Here is a 22,034-nt window from a genome sequence, read left to right as displayed (position 1 = left end):
AACACAAATATGACAAGGATGGACAAAGGTTGAAGACAAAGAAAGATTGATTACACATATATTGCTCATTTTATAAACAAAAACAACAAGAGAATTGACATTAAATAATATATAATGAACGAGCTTTACACTAATATTGAATTAATAATATTCTTTAATCTCGGAATCTAAGATGTTGAGAACTATAAGTAGGAATTTTAAATTCCACAAATTTATCTTTTGAATTATTGAAATGTGAAATTATTTTTAACTAACATGATATGTGGTGGATGAAGTCAAAGCGAAATGGTAATAATGAAAGAATATAAATCCAACAATGAAGATTCGCAAATATAAGAGATGCCAGCTAAAACCCAAAATATGGTTGGAGTGACATAAAGCTTTCATGTTAGCTCTCTAGCATGCATTATTGAAAATATCATGTATTAAAAGCCCCTCTATGCAAAAGCATATTGAAATTCCTTTCACTTATTTTTGAAGTAGAAAAATTTATTCTAATCAGATATTGCCACCTACACAAATGAAAGGCCCCTCTTCCACACTCTGGGGACACATATTTATGATTGAGGTGTGGAGTACGTGTGTGGCAAACGTATTTAAGCAATACTTTCTTTCGGTAGAAATCACATCACAGAATTTTATGGCTGATGCGTTTCAAACCAGCCAGTGTGGTTCATCATCAGGACCATATGAAGAGGTATACCATGGCAATGGCTTAAATAGAGAGCAATGTAGATACCAAAATTTCAAATAACGGCTATTTTTGAAAAATAATTTTTAAATTATGATATTAACAAATATTATTAAGTAATAACTATATTAAACGGCTAGTTTTTGAAAAATAATATTTAAATTAATTTATTAAAATCAAATATTATTAATAATATTTTATTTTAATAAATTAATTTAAATGTTATTTTTCAAAAACTAGATGTTTAATATAGCCGTTACTTAATAATAATTGTTAATATCATAATTTAAATATTATTTTTCAAAAATAACGATTATTTGAAATTTTGGTCTCTACATTGCTCTCTATTTAAGTTGTATCCATGGTTTGCCTCTTCATCTGGTCCTGATGATGAACCACACCGGTTGGTTCGAAATGCACAAACCGAAAACTTATGTTATGTGATTTCTACCGAAATACTTTTCGTAATTCATTATGGATCACAAAAGCCTGAATTCAGACAATAATTTCTTATCGAAGCATATTATCGTAGAGGAAACAATTATACGCCACCATCTTAGCCAAGTTTGATTCCCATGTTCTCTTCACATCAATGATTTTCCACAATGACCATATTGCACAGGATACAGTGCATTGTTAGCTCTTACTTGAATCACAACAAATATCGATACCTAGCACTTCAATCATCAATGCCATAAGCTATGGTCAATGCACTAGAACTAGTTGATAGGTCAAGGTTACACTTCTCCTCCAACATCTGAACTTGGACATTGAGAACCCTCTCTCCCCACCTCTTTGGTTCTCTATTAATGCCCCTGGTCTCATTAGGACATATGCTAATATAGGTATTCAGGAGAAGATCTACAAAGCTTATTTGAAATTCAAAAGAATTGCACCATAACGACCCCTATTCCAAAACTTTAGGTTGGCCTTATCCACACCTTGGGGTAGTTCATATACAACTACACTATAACATAAGAGTCCCGAAGGTGGGCGTCCTACACTAGAAAGGGTTTTCCAACAAATATAGGGGCCCCGCCCAGGTTTGAAATTTGGTTTATCTGTCTAGCAAGGCATGCAGGCAGTTGGCAATCCCACTAAATTGATCTCAGATCTTCTCGGTGATAGGAAATAGGTCTACCAATTCTCTTGATTAAAAAAAGAAAACTTCAGGCTTTTTATCACCAATTGTATACTGGAACCGATCGTCATCTTCAAAGGGGGCATAATATTTGTGCATATTCTTTATTTGACAACCTGAATCTCAGGATCATTTTTTTTATGTGCTATAAATTACAAAAATCATGGTTGATTCCATTGTTTGTTTAGTGATTCACATCATGCATGCTTTGTATGAGACTTATCTACAGTAAGAAAACCAAAGTTGTCTTGTTCCTTTGCAAGTTGCTACCCCTTAAGAATAATTCTCACAGACAAGACCTCCTATAACATGAATTCGATGTTAATTCCTAAATACTAGAACTTATTTGTGTCCCAAGCAATTTTTATAACCCAGAAATTTAATTTACCCATTAAAGCTTTTATGAAATTGTTGAATAAAAATACTCTGGTATTTTAACAATAAAATTGACAGCAAAATCACAAATATCAAATCAATCACATGCCAAAAACTATAAACCCTTTGAGTTATCCTTCACTTTTATTTCTCATAATAAATAAGAAGATGGCACACAGAGAAATACAATTTTTTTACAACAAATGGAACCTGGAAATTCGACTCCCTGAAAAAAACAAACTGCACCCACACTGCCTCCCTCCCTCCTAGTCATCATGTGTGTGGCCCATGTGTAGTACTATCCACACATGCAGATTGTGAGCAATACTATTTACACGTGCCACGTCCCTGAACAAGTTAGCCTGTGAAACTCTTAAAGATCTAGATCTTGGCCATCTGTGAATCTGGTGCTCAGCAGCTCATATTGTCTTAACAAGTGAATCTGGGCCTCCACTAATAACAAGTGCAGATTAGAGTACCAATAGGATTCTAGTTTTAAAAGAAAACAATTCAATAGGTATCCTTTCTTCAAGAAAATAGGTGGTTAGAGAACATACACAAGCTCATAGCTCAACAACATGACTGTTGACATTCAAGTTGAACTTAGAATACCAATGGGATCCTAGTTTCAATAGAAGCCAATGGGATTCATAGATCCTATTTTTAAATTTCATTTATTTTTCGTATTAGAAGTGGAAGTAGTTTTCTATTATAATATTCATCCTACTACATAATCTTTATTTATTCCTCGATTGAATCCTTTCAAGGCAGTCAAATTTCATAAGATTCCTCTAGGTGAAAAGTAAACACAGGTTATCATAATCCATTAAAAACTAATAAGAATACATGTCCTCAAAAACTCTGGTGGTGTGTATGCCAAGTTTGTGCTATATCTCTTTCCATCTATGTTGTTTTTCATAAGGCCAAAGCTTGAAAGTCTGGGATCCCCATCCTAAGAAACAAAATAGAAACAACTGACGAATCTCAAATTGAAATACAAAGTAAGTTCACAGTCAAGAAGTGCTCAAGCACTTTAGGCTATTTAATATCATCAACAACAATGGTCATCTTATGCAGAACTATTAGACAAAATATAGCACCAATGTTAAAGAGACCAAACAAAATTAATGTTTTTTAAGGAATTGTTAGAGTCGATCTGTTCAGCCCTCCATTAGAGATCAAAACCTCTTTTGTCACATTTCATTTTAGGTGTCTCATTCATCTCAATCATCTGCATTCCATTGGGAGCATCGATCTTCTGACAAAAGGGTCTTGTCTCCATTCTTCCCTCATGTCATGTACCTGCTGGTTCGTGTCTAATCATCAACGTTCATCAAAGTCAATTTTACAGTCATTATGGATGGTCTTTTGGTCAGCCAAGAGTTATTTCAGTCATTTGGTCTAGGGTTTCACAAATTTTGTCTTCAAAGTGTCTAATAATGCCAGCAAGCCATGAGGATGTTCCTAATAAGTTTTTATTCCAGAATTTTCATCATCAATAATGCTTGAGAATGATTCTTCTTCAAAACTCTGTTTTGAAGAAGAAATCATTAAATTTATTTTTTGTAATAAATATGTAATTTGTTAAGGTTTTTCAAGTTCTACAGTTCTTTAGTGCAGCCCTGGTCATCTTTTGCCAACATCCAATTCCATCATCCCTGCAAAAAATTGCCAATAATTTCATCATTTCAGTCAAAAGTCAAAGGAAGCAACATAAAACAGAGTTTGTATTAGAAAGTGAAAAGTGCCAAAGTGTAAACATTATAAAGTGGGTTATTGAAATCAAAAATTTAAATCCATTGGTCATATAAGATATTTTGGTGTCCAAAACAATTCATTTGTCTGCAAGAAATCTCAGTGAAGCTGAATCAAGTTTGGAGGAGTGAAAGCATGTTTTGAAAGTCGGGACTGTGTGTTGGAAGGTTGCACGGCGCATTGGGTGGAGGTCGTGGTGCACCAGGAGGTCGCGGCACATAGAGCCACTGTTCACCGTGTAAATTTAATGTGCGCGGTGTACTCATCAGGCGCGGCGCACTGGGTTGTGTGCGCGGCGCATACATCCAGAGGCCCGAAATTTTCCAGAAAGACCTCCAATCGCCCAAAACAAAGCACGGATTTGCCAGGTAGAGTCTCCATCATTGGTTTTCATTCCAAGTTTGTGCTTATATCATGGTGGTTGAAACATGATAATTGTTTTAAACACAAAATCAAACCCTATCATTTGACATTCTAAGAACCTGCTGCCTAGGGTTTGAAAAACCATTTTGCTACCAAGTCTATCATTCATCCATCACTCCCTTATCACATTTATCCCTTGAGTTCATTGTTCCCGAAGTTCCTCTACCCCCTAAATTCACTAATCCCCTATTCCCCCATTTATTCCCATCCCTATCAATTTTCCACGTCATTTGCAAAAAAATCCCCAAACCCCACATTCCTAACACACAGTCAAGTGACTGTTATTCTGTGTTAATTTCACCTGGCAGTCCACTTTATCCACTGTTCCTTTTCTTTTCCGACACTCCCGTCCTACTTAGCACACATTTGGAAATTGGAGGCAAATACACCAAATTGTTGTTTCCATCTCATACAGATCAACATTCACTTGGCATAGACTTGCAGCATCATGACAGACACTTAGTCATCATATGAACAAGACAGTGATTCTACCACAAAACTTAATGCACCAAGAAGGCCTCGAGAGGGTGGCAGACATGTCAGAGAAGAGTCTACCTCATTGACTCAATTGCAGGCCTGTCCACTTGCTATGGCATGTTTCCAGCAACAATCATGCTTTCAGTATTGCGAGATGATTGCTCAGATTCAGCATCACCAGGAGTTGGCCCAGTTGTTTGTTTTACATTTGCGTGATGGTCATGTTACTCTTGCTGGTGCAAATTTTATCTTGACACCAGAGGCTATTTCTCAAGCAACAGGAATACCGAATGTAGGGGAGGAGTGGAACAAAAGACAACAGGTAGAAAGAATACATTATGAACCATACATTAGGCCTAGCTCATCATAGTTCTTCCCATGAGTTCTTCATAGTTTCAGCAACTCATCAGGGGATTGTCCATGATGCGGGTGAACCTTCACATCAGTATGGAGGTCAGGAGGCGGAGATTACTAGCACGCCGACATATGTCACCTATCAGAGAGGCATGAGAGGATTGTTTGCAGCAGCTCAACGAGTACTATCTCCACCTGGGGTGGAAGGGGTCTCGTTGCCGTCATCAGTAGCATAGGTACAGGTATAGGACAAAGGCAAGGAGCATATGCAGGATGAGGGCCCTTCAGGAGGCCAAGACACTGATTTCATACTCATAGATGATGATGTGAGCTCTCCTAGCTCAAAGCTGAGGGAGACTATTCAGGAGCAGAAGGCCGAGATAGATGCATTGACCAACAAGTTGCAGAAGGCTCAATGGGTAATAAATTACTTAGAGCAGCGAAACAAACAATTATAGGATCAACATACAGTCATGGAGTTGCAAAACATCAGTGAAAACCGGCAGGCTGCCCAAAGAAGCCTAAATGAGATGACACCCATTCAGCAGGAGATAGAGGCTGATCAAGAGATTTGGCTTGAGAAGGAAAAAAATCATCTTGAGAAGCTATTGGCTAAGGCAAAAAAGGACAAGGACATGCTCAGGCACATGAAAAATCATTATTGGGCATGAAATCATGTTTGCAAAACAAGGATCAAAATCCTGAAGGCAAGACTTAGGAGGGCACTAAAATGATGCAAAAAGCATGATGGGCTCCAAATCTTAGCCAAAGCTTCTTTGGCTGAGAATGGTACTTGATGATGGACCTTCGATCCAAATTTCAGCAAATTTGGAGAAAATTTTGTCAATTTTGAAAATTTTGGCCTAAAAGAGGTTTTTTTGCCCAACGCGTAGCACCACTTGGCACATGCTTATAATTGGCAGCTCTGCAGGAGGAAAGCTTTACATTTTTGGATTTTTCATAAAAATTTATGCATTCTCATGGATTACCTAAGGATTTCATCAAATTCTGGGTGTCCTAAAGGGTCAAAAACACACTAAAAATCACCTCTCTGCCACCTTTTGCACCCACAGGAAGCAGTGTTGGGAGATTGGATGTTTGGAGGGGAAAATGGACACCAAATCTAGAAATTCCACTTGAGTTGGAGAGTAGATAGGCAGGTCTTTCCAACGAGCTATCATGGGCTCAATTTGGACTTCAGGAAGGGCATCAAAATCAGCTCCACAGTTGTGTTACGCATAGAGATTTTGGGCGCGACGCATAGATAATTTTGGCCAGTTTTCACTAGTTTCACTTTTTGATGTTACTCTTGATCTAAATTGATGCAATTTCATGAAAATGGTGTAATTTTGGCATATTTTTACTTGTCTTATTAGATTCATTCACCAAAAGGTGAAATGTGAGTGAATGAATCAGTTTCCTAGCATATAGAGGCAAGTTGTTTCATTGCCTATTTTTCAGTTCCTTGTTTAGATATGGTTGAAACAGCTCCTAGAATGATGAGCTCGACCCCTAGAGGCATGGGAAGGTGTTAGGCTTGTCTATATCATGTAATTTCTCAGTCATTTTCAGGGTCGGACACTTGGGATTGCTTGGCACTTCATTGTACATCTGATTTCTGCATTTTTGGCAAAGGAAAGACCAGGCTTTTTCCGCACTTGTTGGGATCCTTGTGGCTCTGTGTTTTGATGGTGTTTTTCTTCATGTAACTGTAAGTTCATTGATGTTTCATGTATGTCATTTCCTTTCTCTCTGCTTCTGAAATTAAACAAATGAGTGACAAAGGTAGAATTCATTAGCTTGTTGTGCTCTGCCTTTCAGTTCTGTTTAATTTTCAATGTTTTCTTCAGTTTGAGGAGGATTCTTGCAGCCTCTTGCCCTCTTCAGCTCCTCAATAGTCTTCTCTACCCATTCATTGAATCTAAAGCATCAAAACTACTGCCTACCTTGCCCCAATTAGAACTCTGCAAAAATTTGGCCTCATCCCCGAACCCAAATTTGCCTTTCCCTTTTTCCAACAAAAAACCCCAAAAAATCAAATCAAATCCTTGCACTTCATACCTAGCCTAAGATTAGTTGTTAAATCAGTCATCTCAAGCCCCATCTGATTATCTTTTGCTGAGATTGACCCAGAGAGAGCCCTCTCCTGTCCTCGTAGGGCTAGCTACGAGGCTGAGCGTGGTTTGATGTGGACCTAGAAGCTTGCCTTTTCAGCTTGAGGTAAATCTAGGCTCTAACAGGAACAATCCCATCAATAAAGCAAAAAATGAAACACTATCTAAAAAAAATCATTTTAAATTGGAGTTAGATTGCTAACAATAGACTTTTATGAGTAAATAGAAATTGCAAGCGAGATGTTACCCATTATCTTCAATATGGTACAACTGCATAGTACATGGAAATTGAAGGCTAGATTTCTCCTACTTTTATATGCAATACGATATAACTGCAGAATATCATGAGCCAGGTAGCTTATTTGTGAATATCATTTGGCATTTGTCTAAAAATGCTACATTTTTATTTTTTGGCCAGAATCTGGCAAAAAAAATGGCAAACTCTTAATTTTTGTTGTTTAAATGGGTTTTTGACTCCATATATGGATTCAACACCTTGAAAACCCATGGGGCACTTGGATTGTGGAAATTTTACAATTCAAACTTGTGATTATATGAAATCCCTGTTGGATTCTGGACAAATTAGACTAGAAAATATGCCAAAAAGCCCTCCTAAACAAAGAACATATATATATATATATATATATATATATATATATATATATATATATATATATATATATATATATACGAAAAATTTTAAGCATGAAAATTATCTTTAAGTTTAAAAACATTGGTGAATCTCACTAATCCTTAATATGCAAACTATAAAATATTTATTGATATATTTGTAAAATTATTCAAATTTATAATGATTTTATATATGGTCTCTATATAATGTTGGCGATTTTTAAGGTAAAATAATTTTATATTGTAAAATTTGGGCGAATCATTTTTATAAAAAATGGAAATTGATGAATCTTTTTTGTGGACAATTCATGGAAAATTAGGCCACCTATGAATATTAGCCCCTAAAATTTTCCATGGTTATATAGATATAATAAAAATGATATTTTCTTTGATATATTTTATAATTTGTTTTAATTTAATTTGATATATTTTATAATCGGTTTTAATTTAATTTTTTAATGTGATATGCATAGAAAAAATTATATTTACAAACTCTATGGTGGATATATGTCCAAGGCCCATTGTGTTGACTTGGAGGAACTGCAGGGTTAGTATCAAACACATTGTAAAAAGTTTGGACCGATTTTTAGTTCATCAAAATCTCCTGGACAGGATGGGGTACATGCGATCCTGGGTCTCTTCGACAACTCTCTTTGACCACACTCCGATAATTTTATAGTGGAAGGAAAATATGATGTGGAAAGGATTGATCTTCAAGTTCAATAAAACTTGGCTGACCAATGAGGATTTTTGCAAGACAATTCATGAATCGTTGTCCCAGTTATCTATGGTTGGACAAATGCTTTGGAATCCCTACAATAGCTTGGGTTGAGTTACTAGTACTAGAAACCATGGTTTGACCAATGCTCTGGAAGCCCTTGGTGGGTTGAGTTACTAGTCCTAGAAACCTTGGTTGAACAAACGCTCTAGAAGCCTAGCGGCAACTGTGGGCTGAGTTACTAGTCCTGGAAGCCTTAGTTGGAACAAACGCTATGGCAACCCTGGAAGGCTTGGATAGAAACCAATCTGATGATGGTTTTGTGATGTCCGATCATGAGGTGGAATCATTGTTTGATGGGTTGAGGTGGATGGCCTTTGGAAGCCCTGGATGAGTTTTGATTGATGTGTTCTATCAGATCCCACATTCATGCTAGGAATATGGCATGGGGATGAATGGTCGAAGAGAGATTTGGCTCATCCATTCTACGGTTGGGTGGAATGTGGAAGTCCCATCCCTAGTTTGGATTTTGCATCATTAATGAAAGGTTATTTCTCCTTGTATTTCTATGAGAATTTTGATGGATTATATGTGTCTATATGGATGTACTTTCATTATTATTTATGTTGCTATTATGTTGGTTATTTATGTGTTTTATGACAACAACCATGTATGGATTTCATCATGTTTTTACTTGTAATTGAACTATCAATGTATCTATGACCTAATGGATGGAATGGAATTTGATGTATTGAGGCATCAATGGTTCTTAGCGATTCTCAACTAAGTATGAGACCCCTATGCTCATAACTGTTATTTACACCTGTAGTTTACATATTCGTGATATGTTTGACGAAATGTCTTTTATGGCTAGTAGGGGTCCAAATAAGGTCTTAAACAAGTATTTGCTAAAGCACTGTCATTTCCATGTTATTTTACTATTCTAAAGAGATGGTTCAATTATGGGTAGTGACTTGGGCTCTGGGCCTGAAAAAGTGGCTCAAATCTCGGGGATGCTAGCATAGCACTGACTAAATGTGTCTCTAAACACTAGCAAGTAAGCCTGTGAGAGTGAATTTAGATTTCTGGACACTATCATGCCTATAGCATGAGAGCGACTGAGGCTTAAGTTGTCCAAAAGTTCAGTGGGACCCAAGGGCAAGTTGTCTGTAGTGTTGGATTGGTTCCTGAGGGTCCTAAAGCTGATGTTCAATGTTTGTATGGTGTGTTTTCATCGGTTCCACTTCCTTAACATGACTTAGGAGGTCGAATCATATCATGGTTCACCCCTCGGATTGGATGGGCTATGTGTTGGTCATGCATGGATGTCAGTTGCATGTGTGTCTCTCACACTTTCATTTTGTGTGCTTGTTGGATTTGCATGATGTTGTTCATGGTTGCAGTGATGTCGTCATGTGAAACTTGAGGTTTTTGTGGTGGAATGCAGCGTCATGAGTGTATGACTAGTTACATGTCAATTTATGTTGCTTACATGTATCGTTGTAGCATGCTTGGTTACATTATTGCATTTTTGGTTACATTCTTGTATGCTTGGTTGCATGTATTATTCGTGTAGGTTTGATTTCAAGTATCGTTCATTCATGCTTGATCATACGTGCTTATGCATATCTGTAGTTGGTTATGCATCACTTATGCATGTTCATGTTTGCATTTGTTCAAGTGTATAGTGATGTAGTGGTTGTTGTCATGCATGAGGTTGTAGTATGTGTTGTTGTTAAGGTCATGCATTGACGACTGGACCCTAGCTAGGATGATGGTTGCATGGTCATATGCTTATGTATTAAGTTTCTATATGTTGTCATGATTATGTTATACATGTACCACGCTGATTTGTTGATCTTGCAGACAAGGTATCCTCCCTGATCTATGCTATGGTACGTTGGTTTATTGTGATTTGGTTTAGCTCACATGATATACCTTGCACGAAGAAATATCAAATGGCTAGCAAGATGGTTGACTACAAATACTCTCCCTATGAATTCGAAGAGGAATATGGTGTTCAGAATGCTTCTGATTTGGAAGTTACACTAAGAAGCTTAAAGGAAGAACAATGAGTTGTGTGGTAGATAATGACATAATCGTGCGGGCACAGGAGAAACCAGTAGAGGTAAATGTAGTAATACTTCAAAGTTTATCAGATTTGCAACGACAGGGACCACGTCAGATCAACTATGAGAAAGAGGATAAAACTAATGGGGCATATGGTAGTCGGTCTCATGGTGGTCATAGGTCAGATAGAGATGACACAATTAGAGATGGAAGATTGTTGGACACTCCAGCTTAGGAGAGCGGATAGACACATGTATTATTCTAGTTTGGATTCAGATAGGCATAATGATCGTCATCATTATCATCCTTATAGGAGGAGTGATAGGGGATATTTTTCGGATGATTTAAGAAAGTAAGGCCACCAAAATTTGACAGAGAGGTGAAGAAACTTCAAGATGCAGAGGCGTGGTTGCTTGGCATGAGGAAATTCTTTAGATTGCATGATATTCAGAGAACATGGAAGCTAGAGTGGCTACATTCAGTCTCAAAGGTAAATTAAACATTTGGTGGGAATATGTGAAGAATGTCAGATGTATTCATGAGGAGGATTTGACTTGGAGTGAGTTTGAGCGGATATTCAAGAATTACTTGTCAGAGAGATACTTTGATGACAGGGAAAAATAATTTTATGAGCTAAGGATGGGTTCCATGACAGACGATGAGTACACTATCAAGTTCTTGGAGTTACTGAGGTATGTGCCTTATCTCACAGAGGAAAAGGCCAAGATTCATAGGTTCATTAGTGGATTATTGGTTGTAAATACAAGATTGAGTTTGATGAGCCTAGATCATTGGAGGAATATATTCGGAAGCTAAGGAATTGTTATGAAAAATCAAAGCACAAAGCTAAAACTAAGCCAGATTGGAGAGGTAATGCAAAGAACAAAGGAAAATGGGACAGAAAGCAAGCAAGGCCTCAAGATATAGGTAAAAAGGAGAATGTTTCACCACCTAAGAAATTTAATGCATTAGATAGAGGACAAGGATTCTGATAAGGAGAAAAGAATAAGGAGACAAGTTGGGAGCCCATAGAGTATTGGATTTGTGGCAAGGATCATCGCAGGAGAGATTGTCCACAGAATCAGGGTGGTAGATCTCATATATACAGTGCACAGGAGGCACAAACTATTGGGGATGTTGGTCAGATTATTCCATGTATCTATGCAACATTGGATAACAAACATGCAGATTATTAGGCATCTATCATTGAGATTGACGGTAAGATTTGTGATAAAGTTATTTCTATTTTGATTGACCTTGGATCTAATTATAGCTATGTTAGTTTTTGAGTTGGTGGGTAAGTGTGGTTTGAGTAAGGAATTACATGTAGAGTCTTTGTTAGTGTAGTTGTCTATAGGTACGAAGAAGCGAATTGATCATTGGGTAAGCGCTTGTGCATTTTATTTGAATGGTATGCCTACCGCAACACATTTGAATGTACAACCATTGGGTTCATACATTATGTTGTTGGGCATGGATTGGTTGTATCTTCATAGAACCAAGGTAGATTGTTATGACAAAGCCATTGAGTGTGTTAATGACAATGGGGAACCAAGAGTCTTACAAGGTAAGAAGAAAGCTACATCAGTTAGGATGGTGATAACTATGCAAACAAAGTGTAGTTGCAAAAAAGGGTGTAAAATATTTGCAGTGCACATTTATAGTGATAATGGTAAGCAAGTTGAGGATATAGATGTGTTGATCAGGTACCCAGTTTTGCAGCAATTCAAGGATGTATTTCCTGATGACATTATAGAGTTCCCACCACATAGGGAGGTAGACTTTTCTATTGAGTTAGTGCCAGGGGAAACTCCATCATCAAAAACACCTTACAGGATGAGGAAGCCTGAGTTGGTTGAGTTAAATCTATAGGTGAAGGAAATGTTGGACAAGGGATACATTAGACCAAGTGTGTCACCTTGGGTCGCACCGGTATTGTTTGTGAAGAAGAAATATGGTACTCTTAGATTATGCATTGACTACAAGAAGTTGAGCAAAGTGACCATCAAGAACAGGGATCTATTACCGAGGATTGATGACTTGTTCAACCAGTTGAAGGGAGCAACAGTGTTCTCTAAGATCGACTTGAGATACATATATCATTAGGTACGCAACAAAAAGGAGGACATTTACAAGACCGCATTCAGGACCAGGCAGGGGCATTATGAGTTTGTTGTAGTTCCATTTGGCTTAACTAATGCCCCAGCTACATTTATGTGTTTGATGAATAATGTGTTGCGTCCTTACTTAGATAAGTTTGTTATTGTGTTCATTGATGATATACTGGTATATTCTAAAAATGAGGAAGAGCATGTCGAGCATTTAGCAGTAGTGTTGAGGTTTTTGAGAGAGCATCAGTTGTATGTTAAGTTCAACAAGTGCAGTTTCTTTCAGACTGAGGTACACTGCTTGGGGAATGTTGTCTCCAAGGAGGGAATTGTAGTAGATCTAGAAAAGATAAGAGCCATCATGGAATGGGTAGCTCCTAAGAATGTGGATGAGGTGAGATCCTTCATGGGTTTGGAAGGCTATTATAGGAGATTCATTAGGAACTTCTCACAGATTCCTTATATTATTACATCATTGCAAAGGAAAGGTAAGAAGTTTGAATGGACAGAGAAGTGTGAGGCTATTTTTTAGCAACTCAAGCAATTGTTGACACATGCACCAGTGCTAAAGATTGTAGATCCAGACAAAGGGTTTGTAGTATGCATAGACGCTTGCAAGAGAAGACTTGGTGGAATCCTTATGCAGGATGGACAGGTGGTATGTTATGAGTTGCAGAAACTAAATGAGCGCGAGCAGAACTACCCCACACATGATCTTGACCTAGCATCGATTATACATGTGTTGAAAATATGGAGACATTATCTTTTGGGCAAGAGATTTACATTGATGAGTGATCACAGTGGTTTGCAATATCTATTTAACCAACCGAATCTGAATGGTAGGAAGGCTCGGTGGTTGGATACGATCAATGAGTTTGATTTCAAGATCTGGTATATAAAAGGTAAAGAGAATAGAGTGGCAGATGCTCTTAGTAGGGGGGTACAAGTAAATTACTTAGTAGTTGTGAGCTCCTATGGGATAGTTCTACAGGATAGGATCTTGCGAGTAGGTCACCAGGAAGTTAGATTTATGGATATTGTGCACAGGTTGTAGCAGAGCACATGTAAAGGTACAGGTGATGGTATAGGTATAGGTATAGGTGATAGTATAGGTTTAGGTATAGGTGATGGTACAGGTATAGATATAGGTACAAGTAGTGGTACAGGTGTAGGTGCACAGGATATGGATTATTGTCTTACAACAGAGGGATTGGTTAGGTTCCGAGATAGGATATATTTGTCGAATAACAGTGAGCTCAATGTTGGGTGTGGAGCCTGATTATCTTCTGTATTCAAAGGTATTGCCGCGTTGGACCCCAGTTCGTAATGGGGCGGCAAAGTAGCCCGTAAAATATACGTTGCAGGGGGGGCGACTGCTAAAAATAGATGTAAAATTGCCTTGTAAAATGTTGTAATTTCGTAGTCAATCTAGCCCATTCATTAGGTGGAGATCTGACGGTAGAAGTTATGTTTAATTTAGGGATTTTTGCCTTAGAAGGCAACCCCTCACTATATATGATGGAATTGTATTGCATCTATGCAGATCTGGATTCTGAGCGAGAAGAGAGACGAGCTTGAGCGAGAGAGAAGAGGCAATTACAATAGATCTGTTGTAGGTCATATCTCTTCAGTTTGCTAGATAATATAAAAGGAAGGACTGGCTATTTCTCCGTGGACGTAGCCCAAATTGGGTGAACCACATATATCTGTGTCTCTCTTGTTTTATGAGTTTTTTGTGTTTATATTTCTACAATATTTTATGTGTTCCATTGCTCTGTAATATATAATTTTCTGACACTCAAGAAGGTGATCCTCAGGGAGTTTCATGCAAAACCTTATTCAGGTCACCCAGGTTATCAGAAGACACAAACAACAGTGAATATATTTTACTATTGACCGAATCTAAATAGGGATGTAGTAGATTTTGTTGAGAGATGTTTTGACTGTCAGCGTGTGAAGGTAGAGTGTAAACATCCAGGTGGACTGCTAGAGCCGATTGTGATTCCAGAGTGGAAATGGGAGGAAATTTCCATGGACTTCATTATGGGGTTGTTGAGGACAGTGAGACATCATGATTCCATCATGGTTGTTGTGGATAGGTTTAAAAAGGTTGCACATTTCATTCCAGTGAAGTCTAAATTCTCATCTAGCGATGTAACACAGGTGTTCATCCAGGATGTGGTCACATTGCATGGTGTTCCGAAGAAGATTGTGTTAGACAGGGACGCGAAGTTCACTTCCAAGTTTTTGAAGGATTTATTTGCAGGTTTGGGCACATAGTTGGCCTTCATTACAGCTTATCATCTGCAGACAGATGGACAAATGGAGAGGGTCAACAAGATATTAGAGGACATGTTGATAATGTATGTGATGCATCAGCAATGGAAGTGGGAAGAGTATCTTCCCTTGGTAGAGTTCGCATACAACAATGGTTATCAAGAATCGTTGAGGATGAGTCATTTTGAGGCATTTTATGGGCAGAGTTGCAACACTCCTATTAGTTGGAGTGATCCGGTTTACAAGGTATTGATTGGACTAGATATGTTGGCAGACATGGAACAAGAAATGTAGGTTATAAAGAAAAATCTAAAGGCAACACAAGATAGGTAGAAAAGTTATGCAGATCAAAATAGGTTGTTCAAACAGTTCTAGGTTGGGGAATAGGTGTACTTGTGCATCAAACTAAAGAAGAGATCCTAGCGAATTGGATCATGTGCCAAGCTAGCACCATGGTTTTGTGGACCCTTCAACGTTGTTGAGAGGATTGGTCCAGTAACCTATCGACTTGCATTGCCTCCAACAGTGAAAGTCCATGATGTTTTCCAAGTGTCATTACTTAAGAAGAAATGTTAGAGATGGTGATCATGTGATTGATTGTTCAGTATTGCAAGTGGAACCAGATGGAGGATTCCAGCAAGAGACTCAGTGTATATTGGATAAAAAGGTGCTCATGCTCCAAAACTGAGCAATCGAACAATTTAAGGTGCATTGGAAGCACTTTGGGCCTGATGAAGCTACATGGGAGATGGTGGATTATATGTGGGAGGAGGGTGTTACACATGGCGACTAAAAATTCATGTTATATGGTTAAAGGCAAGGGACAAATAAACTTGTTTTTTCTAGAGGTATGCTACAATGTGCAGGAACAAAAACACTATTAGGGAGGTTGTACTAGTTTGGGATGCTATCAACATTTGAAATCCATTAAGCCTAAGAACTCTTCATCTTCCAAGGGAAGAAAAAACATATAGAAGGTGTATGGATGGCTTGATGAAGGATTTTCCAGAGATACATTTCACTATGAGGATCCATTTGGGCATGTTTTACATGTAATTGGAGGAATGGTTACATGTATTACATTCTCTTTTATTGTCATTGATGGATATCCTTGTTCTTAGGTTAAAACTAGGGCCTAAGACAATGTGGATGAAGGATCTCAACAAAAGGGAGCTTTATAAGATGAACATCCAACTTAAGATCATGCTATGTAGCACTAAGCTACACATGGGTTTGGTCAAAGGCCCACTTGAGTCTTGAGGTTGGACACTCTCTTCAAGGAGGTGGTTGGGGGATGTTGTAGGTAAGAAGAGGTGAGAAATAACCCTAATGGAAGAGCTTCCATGTATTTGAAGGTGTGTTTCCCCGTCAAGTAGAATTTTTTGGGGGCAAGGACACATTTTAACATATTTGGAGGCATATTTCACATGTTCAGGTTTTTTTGGTTAAGTGAATTAAAAAAATTCAACCCTAGGTGAATATTATCCATATGATCCTAATTAAATAGATAAATTTCTAAATTTAATTTAATGTATAAATTACTTTCAGATCATAGCATCAATCACACAATAATTGAAAATGACACAAGGCCACCAATAGAGCCACCATAGAATAAATCAGAATAGATTTGATAGGAACCAAAGTGATCGTGAAGCCCCAACCATGGCCACCCTAATGGAAGACAACAACCTGCACTAGCAAACAAGCAGAGAAACAGGACCTCAGGGCCCATGGAATCATGCCATCCTTCACACCGACGAACGTCATCCATAATTGTATCCATCAAATTATGCCCCAACACTAGCTAACCAACACAAAAAACCATTGAGGAGAAAATGTCATTGACGATGATGTCGAAAGGCACAAATGCATTTTCCACTGCCCCCTTGTTGTGTATAGCTCCCACCAAAGAAGAGGAGTCTAACCTACTCTTCCTCAGCGAAGAACAATTGTCATTATCCTTGCAGATGCTATAATGCACCTCGCAACCTTTGGAATCTTCACCATGCCCAAATCTAAAATTGAATCTGCCTCCTCTGACCACATTGCGTTGGATAACGCCTCCTCATGCCACCATTCTGGTAAACTATCAAAGGCTAGAAAACCTTGACCCTTGCAGAAAACCTTCGCAAAGTCCTCTCCATTCACATCTGATTTGAAACCTATAAAAAAGTACTGGTAATGTATAATCCTCTCCCTCTTGTGGCTATTTGAAATCATAACATCCTTTCAAGTGGTGAGATAAACAACCATCAATGTTTTCACATTTTAGATTACCCTTTTCTTTTTATTACTAAATAATCGATACTACCCCATGCCTATTTTAGTAGATATCCCCTAGTTTTACCAAATACTCATTTTAATACCTCCAAAATCTATAACCCTCTACCCAAAATCCCCACCCCCAATATCTATAATATATTGGCTCTATATTTCACAATTTTAAAACCCCCTTTATGAATGAACATGATAATTAATAAAGTGAAGTCCCTATGGTAAGTCGTCCCTTGAAGCGGTGATGCCATTTTGGCCTTTGGTAATGGTCATTCCCATATCCTCTACTGATCTATCACATATTCCCCATCCCTCTGTGGATTGCACGAATGACTTCAGACGTGAGGCTCCTTTCCCTCAAACTCAGCCTATATCTGAGTCCTCCCCTCTTTACAATAAGTCGTCCTATGTAGTTGGGTTACCATTCCGACCTTTGGATATGGTCTCGTCCCCTAGTACATTTTCCCCTGACAAGGAATTGGAGGTTATTTTGTCCTCATCTGAGAATCTAGCTCCCCTTTCTATTAAAATTTCCATTTCCATAATCCTCTGGATTCTGGAGGTCAATCATATAAAAATGTCACACATAGGAAGAAGCAATCCCCTAAACATAAAAAGGTTTCAGCTTGTAACAAGATCGAATTGGATTATGTCGATGTCCCAATAACTAGTTTGATAGTGATTCTGATTTTACTATTGGGAATGCCTCTATTTCTTATTTCCATCAACATCCGGGATTTGGGAGCGACCCCAAAATTAAGCTCCCTCGTAGGTATTGTTCGGGTTCATAAACCCTCTCTAATCCTTTTCTGAGAAATGATGGTTTTCAAAGATAAGTCGTGGGAGGCAATGTTTTCTGTGCGCCTTGCATGGCATGTAGTTGAAAATGATGTTATTGGATTATTTGGTGGTTTGGGGGTTATTTTGGATCCAAAAATTATTGAAATGCAGGCATTTATGTCATGTGCAGGGATTAGTATGACTATGCACATGATGGGAAACTATCAAAGGGTCTGAATTGTCAATTCATATGCTCCATATGTGGGGCATAGATTATTTTGGGACCAAGATGCGCAATATAGAATCCTTACATTAAGTTCCATGATCATCGCAGGGGATCTTAATTTTTCTATGGGGAGGGAAGAGATTTGGGGACAAAAGTCTAGAATTGATAGTATGGCAGCTTATTTCAGAGGTTTGATGGAGGATTTTTCCCTATTGGATGTGACATCAGATCCTCTTGGCCCCACTTGGAGGAATTGCGGAACTAGTGAGTAGGGTGTCTAAAAAAATGGACAGGTTTATGGTTAATAAGACTATGGCTAATCATCCAACATATATAAGATCTTATATTATTCCAGAATTTATTTCTGATCACTTGCTCATTACGCTGACATGGGATGAAGGGGAACATAAGAGATCATGATAACCCTTCAAATTCAACTTGAAATGGCTTAATATGGATGAATTTGGGGCTCTGATCTGAAATGTTTGGTCTTGGTCATTGATCCTCCTACACAATATCGCATGACATCCATATGTTGAAAGCTTAGAGAGCTAAAAGGGTCACTCAAGAATGGATTAGGGGGATGAAGGAGGGAAAATCTAAAGCTCTTAGGGAGATTAACATTTTCCTATGTTATTTCAATGATCCTCAGGACCCATTTTTCTTCTGAGAGGAATACCCACACAAGATAATTGAATTGGAGTGTAAGAGAAGTGACATTCTTCGTTCATGGGAAGAAGACATCCACATGAAGATTAGGGCAACATGGATAAAAGCTAGAGATAAAAATACTAGATATTTCCACACAAATTTCAATGCCAGGAAACATATCAATTCCATAACGAGGATAAGAGATGACGCCATAAACATATTTAGTTTGCAAAAATCTATTGAACAAGAAACATTCACACATTTCAAAGGAAAATTCTCGGCACAATAGACATCTTTCTGGTTGCAAATGAATTTCATCGAAGAAGTTCCAAACATGTTCACATCATAGGATAATGACAGATTGGGACAACCAATCACAAGGGAGGAATTGATGAAGATATTGAAGGAATGTGAAAAGGAGAAAAGTCTGGGCCCAAATGGGTGGGGGGTTGAACTTTTTATTCACTTCATTGATTTGATGATCCTAGATTTGTTGGCAGTAGCTGAAGAATCTAGGATTCATGGGTTCATCTCAGGGGCCATAAATGCAAATTTCATAGCATTAATCCCCAAAAGGGTGGAACCAAGAACCTTTCCAGATTATCGTCGCATATCTCACTGTAACGCGGTGTACAAAATGATATCAAAATTGATTATGAGTAGGTTGAAGCCAGTATTGTCGAAGCATATTACAAAGGAATAGTTTGGTTTCTTAGAAGTTAGACAAATATAAGATGTAATTGGTATTGCCCAGGAGATGATGCACTCTATTAAATCACGGAAACAAAGAGATTTCCTTCTAAAGGTAGACTTGAGCAAGGCATATGATTGCATTGACTAGGAATTCCTCTTCTTGGTCTTGTTAAAATATGGTATGTCTCTATTTAACATTAAATGGATTTTAGCATGTTGCAAAACTACAAATTTTATTGTCATTATTAATGGCTTGCCTTCACATTTTTTCAATGCATATAGAGGAATTATACAAGGATGTGCCATGTCTCCATTACTCTTTCTCTTAGTAGAAAAATGAAGGTGTCAAAGGATAATGGAATTATTAAAGGGATCAAAGTAACCAGAAATATTTCCATCTCTCATTTAATGTTTGTAGATGATATTTTACTCGGCGGGGAATCCACTGTGGGGGAGTGGAGAACCATGAGATACCTCATTAAATCATTTGGAGTTGTGTCTGGTTTGTATACGAATGAAGGAAAATCGATCTTGTTACACGATGATAGTGAGGAGAATGTAACAAAGGACATATGTGATATGTTTTGGGTAGCATTGTCAATCTTGGATGATGGTTTCACCTACCTTAGGTTTAAGATGAAACCGAAAGGATACTATAACCAGGATTGGGCATGGTTAATTGAAAGATTTCACAAAAAATTGGATAGTTGGAAGTACAGATCATTGACGATGGGAGGAAGGATGGTAATGATGAAATCGATGCTACAAAACATTTCAATATATTGTATCCACCTTTATTTAATGCCATGGGAGATCATACATAAGATAGAATCTATCATGAGCTACTTCTTATGCGCTGGAACACAGTTACAAGAAAAAGTTCATATGGTACGATGGTCAACACTTGTAAGGCCAATGGAAAAAGGAGGTTGGGGTTTCATAGATACATCCACTTTTAACAAGGATTTGACTATAAAAAATATGTGGAGGGAAGTGTCTGAAAATGGTGTGTGGTCTCATATCATTAAGGAAAAATATATGTTTGGCCAAAATTTCTCCTCGCGGATTAGCAACGGTGCCAAGAATAAATCTGTTATATCACACATATGGAGAAGTATAATGCACACTCTGTTGAGAAATCTAGGGGATGGAAATTAGGTGATTTCTCTTGTAACGATAACTTCTTGTGAATGCTTTCTACTCCTTTAGATTATTATCTTCTCTTTAGTTAGATTATTATAGTGTTATTCATCAAACAGATTGATCCAAAATGGATCTTAAACAATCCTTTTAAAAGCCTTCAAATATGTTAAAACCACAGAAAATAGCATCGGGGTTAAATTGCAGTAATAAAGCATTGATATCTTATTGGAGAAAGCCAAGCAGTGTTAACGGGCCTTAGCCTTAAGAAAAATGTGATAGCGATACAAGAAAAACAATGTGAACCATTGATCAAGTGCGCAGATCAACGGTCCAGATCAACTACCAAATCGCATCGCATGGAATGTAAAGGAGGACTTCACACAGGCGGACCCGAAGGAGTTATGAAATAAAACAGCGAAAGATTTGAGTTCCATGGTAAGTGGTATTTTGGGTGGGCTTTAGGCAGTAAGTGGTATTGGAGAGGCTCCTCCCAATTCCATACACCGGCCGACACGTAGCACACTGCAGGAGAGAGAAAACTGCTCTTTCAGGCGGGTAATCTCCATGCAAGTGGGCCACCCAAAATGATCGTCAGTCGTGGATTATCAATCACTAATCAGATGGTGGATGATGAACGAGCTGTTTTACGGACCTGATAGGGTTATACATGCGGCACTATAAAATTTGAAATCTGATATGTGGCGTTTTGTTGAGTTTCTCTATGTTTTAGTGTATTTTCGGGGATTTTAATCCACGCCCAAAGATCCTTCCATTTGTAAACAACTGTCTGGTACCTTAATCGTTTATTACAATGAGTGTTTAATGCTCAAAAGGGAGATGAAGGGATAGGGGCCGAGAGCCCGAGAGCCAGAAATGGAGGCAAACAGAGAGCACCGATAAGCTTAAAAATCCATCCCATAACAAAAACAGAGACAAGTCAGAGTTCAGAGACAGAGGGGAGACAAAGAGTCACAGAAACACACAACTACGAACAGTTGATTAGAGGCACTAAGAGGGAGAGTCTGTGCACTCTTTAGACTTGAGGTTTTCGAGTGAAATCCCTGTGTAATATCATTTTTGTTGTGTTATGGCTCTGATTGAGCTCACACCTGTAAACTCTGTTCTTGAAGACAT

The sequence above is a fragment of the Pinus tabuliformis genome, chromosome Q, assembly GCF_031772625.1.
Source record: "Pinus tabuliformis cultivar Carrire ecotype Pingquan chromosome Q, CPIR1, whole genome shotgun sequence".
Classification (NCBI taxonomy): domain Eukaryota; kingdom Viridiplantae; phylum Streptophyta; class Pinopsida; order Pinales; family Pinaceae; genus Pinus; species Pinus tabuliformis.
The sequence above is the reverse complement of the archived record's forward strand: the minus strand, read 5'-3'. Positions refer to the sequence as shown.